At 45.5% G+C, this 9,150-nt stretch overlaps 1 long non-coding RNA gene across 1 annotated transcript; it reads right to left on the bottom strand.

Moving 5' to 3' along the window:
* Positions 1–2,907: 2,907 nt before the first annotated feature.
* LOC310758214 lies at positions 2,908–8,542 on the bottom strand. Its single transcript, XR_014545646.1, has 4 exons — positions 8,511–8,542; positions 7,186–7,322; positions 4,092–4,282; positions 2,908–3,840 (listed from the first exon to the last, which is right to left on the bottom strand). It is a non-coding gene; the product is annotated as an uncharacterized lncRNA (long non-coding RNA).
* Positions 8,543–9,150: the final 608 nt, after the last annotated feature.

Raw genomic sequence — 9,150 nt, forward strand, 5'->3', positions numbered from 1 at the left:
CCACCTTATTTTTGTGATTGTAAGTTGCTTTGAACTGTATTTAATATTACGTTTTAATGTTGCAACCCACCTTGGGACTCCTCTTATTACACACAGAAACTTTGCCCCTGGCTGGGGCTGAGGGTGATAGACTCTGGATGAGCCGTCTTTTCTGACGATCACCTGACCCTCTCAGCTTCCATGGAGACACTTCCCTGGAACATCATCCCATATCATATCCCTTTGTCCTTTGACACTAGTTAGGTATTGCCTCAGGGCGACCCACACCAATAGCCCACCTCACAAAAATCTGGTAGGAAACCGTAACAGTATTTCTGCAAGTCGTTCCATAAGTGACATTTAAGTCTAACAGAAATTTCCCACTGAATGAAAACGTCATATTGATCAAAACAAGGATCAGCTTGAAAAATCACCAGCTTTCTATGTCAGGAGAACACATGACATTAAGAAGTGATTCATTGCAGACAATGTGGGTTTGTGTGTGTGTATGTGTGCATGTGTGCGCGCGCGCGTGCGTGCGTGAGAGAGGGAGGGAGAGAGAGATACAAAAAGCCATTATTAAGTTCATATGCATGATCCACATCATGTCCTCACACAGTACTCTGATTCCGTTGCAGGTGACTCGGATTCCCAGCACTCAGAGTGGTAACTCGAGTTGCCGGGGGAATTTCAGTTTCTTCCTTTTGCAGCAAACATGCCCACTGTAATCCAAACAGTAAGGTGGGAATAGGAATGGGATTGTGCGATTGCCATAGCCACCTTTTTCAGTGCCTGTGACAATATGAAAAATGTCAACACAACTCCACATCTGCAGTGTAAATTTTGTGAGTGTGTGTGTGTCCTAATGTCCATAGGATGTTGCACTGCCCTTTCATATAATCCTTTCTGAGTTTCATTTTGTGCTGGAGAAGGTTATTATCAGGCTCATGGCTAGCAGGGGGTAGGACTGTAACGCTTTCCTCCCCTGCTTTGGCCCTGAGGGAAAGCCCTCTTCTGAACCTGGTATTAGCTTTGCAGGGTAGGTTGGGGGAAATCCCCCACTGGTGCCACATTCTTGCAGGCGGTGATCCCAACAATCATCAACTGTCATCCCCAACTGATGCCATTCCCTGTTCATTTTTTAAAGTGCAGATTAAATGCTAAGACACATCAGATGCATCACGTTTAATTCAGCTCTTAGGCAGCAAGTGTGCTCAGGTGTCCTCCGAGCTCTATATCAGTGTTTGGTGTGTGCGTGTTTGTGTGCACACGTGAGTCCTGTCCTAAACATCTCCACTTGGTTTGGGAACGATGGAGACAAACAAGTCACCAGAGATATGTTCCAGGCTCCTATCTGAGCGATTTCCCCCTCTCCACTCCATGTGGAACAGGGCCCTTTGATGACCCAACCACCTCCCACCTACGGGGGAGATGTAAAAGTTGGGAGAAGATGGAGAACATCTACAGATCTGCCCCCTTTCATTCCTGACAAGGTCCTCTTTCCAACTAATCTTCTCCTGGTGGAAGAAAGGAACCGTCCTTTGCAGCGCCAGCATTTCTGGTTCAAGTGGCTGACTCAGATTTTTACAGAGAGACCCACCGCTGGCAATACTGCAAAAGAAGGGAAAGATCAGTGCTTTTTTTCTTAAAAAATGTTTAGGAGTACTCTTCTTTTCCTACTCATATTGAAACACTGCCCCTCAATGAGGCCCGACTTAGATTCACAAAATGTTTAGGGGTATGCGTAACCCTGTGTCCTCCCAGAAAAAAAGCACTGGAAAAGATGAAAATGGTGCACCTCAGCTTTCCATTTCTGGTAGAGTGGCTGTTTAGACTAATGTTTCCAACTATGGCATTTATTCCTTTGAGTACCTTCTGCAGTGGACCAGTGCAAGGCTCTAACTGAATAAATATACCTCCACAGACAGAGGCAGTGATGCTTCTGAACACCAGTTTCTGGAAACTGCAGGACGGGCCCTGCTGGTGGGTTTCCCCCAGGCATCTGGTTGGCCAGTGATGCTGTACTAGCTGGGCCATTGGGCCTGATCCAGCAGGCACTTTTTATGCTCTTGAATCAGAGAGTTGGACCAGATATCACAGGTGTTGGGCAACTAGCACCTGCACAGCCATACTCGCCGAGAAGATATAGGGGCAACTTTTTGCAGCCATTCCGGGCATGATTCAGTGCTGGGCAAAGAGGATAGGGGACCCCTGCACCTTTATAGTGTGTTGGAAGTACAATTTTCAGTACTTATAGCATGCATGGCAAGCTACACCTGTTGAAATCTCCTCTGTTGCACAACTGTTAAAAGTGCACAAACCCTCTCTTTCCTTTTGCCACTGGTCACCCTAGTTTGGGAGCCACAGTGGCATGGCTCCAGTGTTTGACGTAAAGCAGAGAGACCCGGGTTCAAATTCCTGCTCAACAGTTAAGCTGAGTGGGTGACAGTGGACTAGCCAGCCCCTCTCTTTCAGCCTAACCTTCCTCATAGGGTTGTTGTGAAGATCAAATGAGATTACCTCATGTATATCTTCCTGAACTGAGATGGTGAAACAGAGTATGGATATGAGAGAGCTCCTCAGTTTCCTGCCCCTCCCCACACTATTGGGGGCAGATTGCAAAGTGGACAGGAGAAGGTTAATGGATACAAGGATAACTGCTGGAGACTGCCAGTGGTCACATCAGCAGCATACATTTAAAGTGAATGGCTTCCCCCAAAGAATCCTGGGAACTGAAGTTGGTTAATAATGCTGGGAACTGTAACTCTGAGAGGTAAGCAACATCTCCTTAAATTTCCTTCTACATGACACATAAAAGCAATCTGTTGGGATTTCAGAGTACTAAATGGTTTGTTCTTTCAAGAAGCGTTGAGCAAATCTGCTTGTGCTGTGCTTCCTTGCATCCAGGAGAAATCAATACACCTCCATTTGTCTTATATATTATTTTCTGATGCCCATCATTTCTCCATCCCTTTCTGACCTGATTGTAGGTGGAGTCTCTCTTTCATGGAATTTGGAATGGCTTGAAAATCATGCTGCAGAACCAGTTATTGACTTCTTTTTTTGTTAGTTCCCTTGAGGTTGCTCAAAACCAACTCCACCAGCTTCGTTAAGTTAATTGGCTGGTCCAGATATCAACTCTCCCCCCCCCCCATTTCTGCTGCCCAGGGAAACAAACCTCACACTATGAATGATCAACTGCACATTTAAAAATAGCACCTCCTTGTGATTATGCCCAAGCTGGGCTACGTGATGTGCTCTAGCGGGGCTCTGAAACGCAAGCAGCTGCTTTCAGATCAGATCCAAGGGTGATGGCCATCTCCCAGCACAATGGAGCAGCTGGAGCACCCACCGCTCCAAATAGCAACATGCCGTCCCAACAAGGCCTTTAAGCAACGGGCGAGGCAGAGATGTTATACTGAAGATGCAGCTGATGGTGCATGTCAGCTTCAAATGAGAGATGGGTTTTAATTTTGAGTCCTTAGAGAAATCATCTCCGAGCCGTAATTACAGAGCGCAGCCGCCACGCCGTCTTCCAACTTCCCCCGCCCGCCATGCACGCCCCCCAAATTAAAAGCAGAAGCCTCTTAGCTTTTAATTACAGAAATCAGTCTTTGAAGTCAATGTTCAAAATTGGTTATCCCACTGTCTGATCCAGTGATCTGATGCTTTAGCAGATGTTGCCCTTCTAGGTTGCACATCCATGCATGCAACAGTTGCTTCTTAAGAAAAGCAGTAACTTTTGTTGGACCAGCTTCCGTTGATGGCGGCAAAACTGGTGGACCCACAGCTTCTGCCCTTGACTATTTTGGAATGCCAACAAACTGAGGATGCGCCCTTCATCTTCTGCATGGTTTCCCCCTGAGAGCAAGGAAGAAGACCACTTTGGTTAGGACAGGATCCAGCAGTCTGAGGCAGAATGGTCCCACAACATGAGGGATGATAAGATATATTGCACTGTTGTGGTCAGCATCCAATCACACTGACACATGGGAGGAGACACACACACACGTCTTCCCTGTTGTTAAAGAAGAGGCAAAGGTACTCCCACCTTTACAAGGTAGGACAGTCAAGAGGTGCCCTTTGTGTTATTTAGACATGGCTAGACATACCTGATGTGGTCATGGATGTTTTTGAAAACTAACCACAGGCTCCTTGACCCATCAAAACTGGTGGGGGAGTTGGTGAACAAGCCTGGGATTCGCTTTAATTAGCTATGCATCCTGTTCTTCTAACACTTTCTCAACAGTTCCATGGTACCTCGAAGGCATATTGGCAAAGGCCACTGTGCAGTTAAGATATGCTGAAATAAGAGAAGGATGCTGTAGTTGAAGGAAGGAGTCAAGGGAACAGAGAGAAGCTTTGCCTCCAAGATATAGATTAGTTCTCTTCCTCTATACGTGAAGTGTCACCTCTCATTTGTGAAACAAGACACACCATTCCTCTCCTATCTCTCCGAAATAAATGTTACTTGACTCCATCAACGTGCATTCTTTTCTGCATGCGCTTCTCTAAACCCTGGTACAGTCGTACCTCGGGTTAAAGTTGCTTCAGGTTGAACGTTTTCGGGTTGTGCTCTGCGGCGACCCGGAAGTAACGGAACGCATTACTTCTGGGTTTCGCCGCTCGCGCATGCGCAGACACTCAAAATGATGTCACACGCATGCACAGAAGCGGCAAATTGCGACCCGCGCAGACGCGGGTTGCGTTTGCTTCAGGATGCGAACAGGGCTCCAGAACAGATCTCGTTTGCATCCAGAGGTACCACTGTAATCAGAATGGCCATGAACATTTTGATCAGCTAACTAGGGATAAGAAGACCTTGCAGGAAACTAAGGCTGCATGCATTTCAAGGGCTCAAAGGACACATGACTTGGGGAGGGACCAGGAAGACTGATATTTGACCCAGAGAAATCCTTGTGCCAAAGGCCTTTGAGCTTGGATTCTTTGGCCACCTGCTCCTAAGCATTTGGCTTCTGGGCTAGAGACCCTGCACTAGTAACTCTCATCATCTGCCTGCCTGCCTGCCACTGCTCTGGGTACTGCCAAAATCTTGTAAGCACTTTTCCTGAGCCCACAACAGGAATCAGACTGAAGACTGATGTCCTGATACAAAGCTAACTTTTCCTGCACTGACCCTGTGTGAATGCCAGGGCAAAAGATGCCTCTTCAGCCATTTCCCCCAATAATGTGGTTTTGTATGTCGTCTTCACCAATATATGCATTTATATGCATACTTCGCCCTAGTATATGCATTGTTATGGACATTGCTTGGCTGGAGAACTGCATTGCAAAATTCAGAGACATACAAATTTTGAAGGATAGCTGTTTCAGTTCATGGATTGTTTTGAAAGGTACTGATTTTGTAAATTTGCCTTTAAATGTGAACTGAATTGAATTTCTCCCCCACTGGTAACTAATTTATTATTATTATTATTTTAAAGAACTTCCCTGATTGGGCAGGGCTTGGTTGGCCCTCCAACGGATTGGTTTATATTCAGTCCAGAAATATGAGAGTTTAAAATCTTAAGGTCTCTGGCAGAGGAGGGCAATTTGAGGCCGGTCCAATTAAAGTCTTACTGAATTCCAACACTAACCACAAAGGTGATGGTATGTGGAGAGCATTCAGATGTGGCTGGTAGGGGAGGATCAGAGGCACAGAGATATGAAACCAGCACATAGCAGCCGAAAGCTGTGAGAAGAGAACAGCCCTGCTGACTTTTTGTTGGATGCCGTGATGATCAAAGCATCATTCCTCAGGAGAAAAGGTGGCAAGCAGTGAATGCGAGTGGAGCCTTTGAGACTGGAAGTGTGGAAAAGGCCTGAGTACAGAGAAGGAAACCAGGATGGGGATCTAGGTGAAGACTAGACTGATTCTATAAGCAGTGCATAGCAGTGTCACAGAGTAAGTGGGCAGGTATCGAAGACAAATGTGGTATGAGTAATTGGAAGGAAAAGCAACTGTATCATATATTTTTTATTTATTACATTTCTATACTGCCCTTCACCTGAGGATCACAGGGCTGTTTACAATATAAACCCCCACCCACAAAAATACATACTACAGTGATGAACAAAAACAGTAACTTCCACACACACACACCGTAGATTGTTTAATTAGCCAAAGGCCTGGGAGAAGCTTTTGACAGGTACCGAAAGGTATGTAACAAAGGTGTTCGGTGAGCCTCCCTGGAGAGAGCATTCCACAAGCAGCGAGTCACTGCAGAAAATGCCCATGCTTGTGTCACCACCCTCCAGACTTCTCATGGAGGAAGCACACAAAGAAAGACCTCGCATGATGATCGCAGGTCTGGGTTGGTTCATATGGGCAGAGGCAGTCCTGGAGGTATTGTGGTCCTGAGCAATTGTAATGGATGAGGCATTGTAATGTAAGCAGCGCACTGGGGAAGCCGCAAGGGTGAACTGCAGAAGAATGCCACTAGGACTCCTATCAGGTTTGGCAAAAGGCAGCACTGGTATGTAAGGGTTGGCTTTGGTGCAGGCGCGAAGAGGCAGGAAGGGATTAGTGTTATTTCCACTACAGTCAGGTTGTTAAAATCTTCTGGATATTAGCCAGATACTTCATTGTAGCTGCTACCGCCATTTTATTTATTACCTACCCTTCATCATCTTGCCAACAAAAGTCCGTATATTTAAGGCTATGGTTTTCCCCAGTAGTGATGTATGGAAATGAGAGCTGGACCATAAAGAAGGCTGGTCACCAAAGAATTGATTCTTTTGAATTATGGTTCTGGAGGAGACTCTTGAGAGTCCCATGGACTGCAAGAAGATCAAACGTATCCATTCTGAAGGAAATCAGCCCTGAGTGCTCACTGGAAGCTGAGGCTCCAATACTTTGGCCACCTCATGAGAAGAGAAGACTCCCCGAAAAAGACCCTGATGTTGGGAAAGATGGAGGGCACAAGGAGAAGGGGACAACAGAGGACGAGATGGTTGGACAGTGTTCTCGAAGCTACCAGCATGAGTTTGACTAAACTGCGGGAGGCAGTGGAAGATAGGAGTGCCTGGCGTGCTCTGGTCCATGGGGTCACGAAGTGTCAGACACGACTAAACGACTAAACAACAACAACCCTTCATCATAAGGTCCCAGGGCAGGTTACAACATTAAAACAATGTTTAAAACATTTTATAACAGCTTGCAATCATAAAAATAACATAGGTCTTGAAAAATATAGTTCCGTATACCTGACCCAGCTATATCCTCAAATTTTGTATAGGCCCATTGAAATTCTTTGTGTCAAGGGGTCTCATGAAGGTGACTCAGTCCCAGCATTCTTCAAAATGGGCAATATCCTTGGAGCATCACATATTAGCCATCTCACCTGAAGCAGGGGCAGGATTATCATGAATTTAGAAGTATCAGAAATCGGGGGGGGGGGGGAGTAAGGTTCAAATTGCATGCTCACAGATCATACTTACTAACTTTTTTTTTTTAATGACAGCCTCAAATCAAGTGGGCTGGTGTTTAAATGTTTAATGTTTCTTAATTAGGCCATGCAGAATGGTTATAAATGAGAAGCTTGTGCTCATTGTTTTCCTGATTGTTCATCCATGATACCTATAAATATTTCCAGCAGCACATTGGCAAGGGAAATGAACAAGGGCTTTTTCCAGTTCATAAACTAAATATTCCACTTTAAAGTTCTGAAGGCTTTTTGAGAACTTTACCATTTCCCTTCCAGAACCAAACACAGTCCGCTCTCCAGATTGTCCCAATTATTTTTACTCGACTATTCCTGGAAGTTATTAATCGACCTATCCTGTGGATAGGAAACAAGGACTTGAGCTGGACTACAAGCTTTCCCCAGCATAGAGCAACATTTATAATTAAGATTTACAGGTCCAAATGCTGTAGACCCTGGGCTGATTCACACATTCTTAAGGTGTCCAGATACACAGGAACTCCTGTGTCTATTAATAATGGTGCGAAAGAAGCAATTTGAGCCTACGCTGTTTTTCTCATCACTTTAGGGCAATCTGCATCTGCTGAAATCTCCTTTCCCCCATCCACATGGGCTGGCACATGAAAGGACCCTGGCAGAATTCATGCAGGAGATCCTTGGCTCAGTCTCTGGCAGCTCCAATGAAAAGGCCCAGAGGGCAGGTGACTAGAAAGAGCTCTGCTGGAAAGCTGCTCCTAATTAGACCAGGGGGAGCAAACATGTGCCTTCCAGATGTTGTTGGATGCCAGTTCCCATCAGCCCCAGGCAGCAGAGCCAATGGTCAGGGATGATGGGAGCTGTAGTCCAGCAACATCTGGAAGGGAATACATTGCCTACCCCTGAGTTAAACAATACAGACTAGAGGACTCTGGCCACTGCAGTCCAGCCACAAGATGGACATATAATCCATGGTCTCTTTTGCATTGGATCTCCCCAAAAAATATATGTACATGTCTTATCAGTGACTGACAATTGAACATGCCTGTTAAAAAACAGTTGTGTCTAAGGTGACGACAGCTGATATGGAAGCTCTCTATTATGCCTTTGATACGTAATAGCTCTTTTTACATCTCCAAGTCATCCCATGATCTTGCTTCCGGACAAAGGGGGAGAAACTTCCCTCTTTGAGCTTCTAGAACTCCAGCAGGACAACGTGCATTCCCCCTTCGCCTTTGTTCTATGCTGTTGCATCACTTTATGCACCCCTAGGCAAGTTCCCAGGCTAATTTTCCATCCAGAATACAGTCAAGGTTGCGTCAAGGTATTTTATTTTATTTTTAAGTCTAGAAGCAGCAGCAAAAGCTGTACTCTGAACTCCTGAAACTGCACTTTCTGCCAAAAGGGCAGCGTGGGACTTTGATTTCTCACTGCTCTTTGCCATAGACCTCCAGGAGTTATTATGCAATCAGTAAATACCAGCATATGGTGTTAAGGCAAGTATTTTGATTTTGATTTCTTGAGTTCTAATTTTTCTCTCTTTGGCATATGGCAAACCATAAACCCAACATATTGGTGCAATAAACCTGCATGTTTTGATCTGGATTTGACTGCATTTTTAAAAACAGGCTTGTTGTTCTTTAGTCATTTAGTCGTGTCCGACTCTTCGTGACCCCGTGGACCAGAGCACGCCAGGCACTCCTGTCTTCCACTGCCTCCCGTAGTTTGGTCAAACTTATGCTGGTAGCTTCGAGAACACTGTCCAACCATC

Source organism: Podarcis filfolensis, assembly GCF_964270895.1.
Source record: "Podarcis filfolensis genome assembly, chromosome: 2".
In the NCBI taxonomy this organism is placed as follows: domain Eukaryota; kingdom Metazoa; phylum Chordata; class Lepidosauria; order Squamata; family Lacertidae; genus Podarcis; species Podarcis filfolensis.